Genomic DNA, 594 nt, shown 5'->3' with positions numbered 1-594 from the left:
CTCACACCGCCCCCCCCACCAGATTTAGGGACCACAGGGGAGTTAGTCAGGCAGTACAGACCATCTATCTAATCTGCAGGTCGAGATGCAACAGTCTCTTCTCTCTTTCAAAATGATTATCAGTTAATGGTCATATCAAATAGCACAAAGCCCATTTCCCTCCATCACTTTTTTGTTGTGCTAATGAATTTTACATTCCTTTTTTCTTTCTTTCCATCCTCCCACTCAACATATCATTAATCCTATCCTCCATTCTTGTATTTATCTGTCCCATAATCTATCCTTCCCTCCACTCCCCTCTCTCAGTGTGTCCTGGTAATTGCTTCATGGCTCTATTAGTGGCTGTTGGCAGGATGCCACAGGTCTATAGCTGCGTTACAGGCCCCTCCTCAACTCTCCGGCCAAAGCCTCCTGTTCTCTAAGAGTTTAACACCATTAACTCTGTAATGAGGCAAACACATCCTAACACATTTTCATTCTCTTCTCTCAAAATCTGACATTGTTTAAGAAATCCATATAAGTCATAAATGCTTTGGTCATTTCAGTGATCAGGACAGAATTTGTTTTGTTTCTGGATCACTCCAGTCTGTTCCA

The sequence above is a fragment of the Haplochromis burtoni genome, unplaced genomic scaffold, assembly GCF_018398535.1.
Source record: "Haplochromis burtoni strain Fernald_Lab_line unplaced genomic scaffold, NCSU_Asbu1 Contig_2653, whole genome shotgun sequence".
In the NCBI taxonomy this organism is placed as follows: domain Eukaryota; kingdom Metazoa; phylum Chordata; class Actinopteri; order Cichliformes; family Cichlidae; genus Haplochromis; species Haplochromis burtoni.
Note: the sequence above shows the minus strand (reverse complement) of the source record.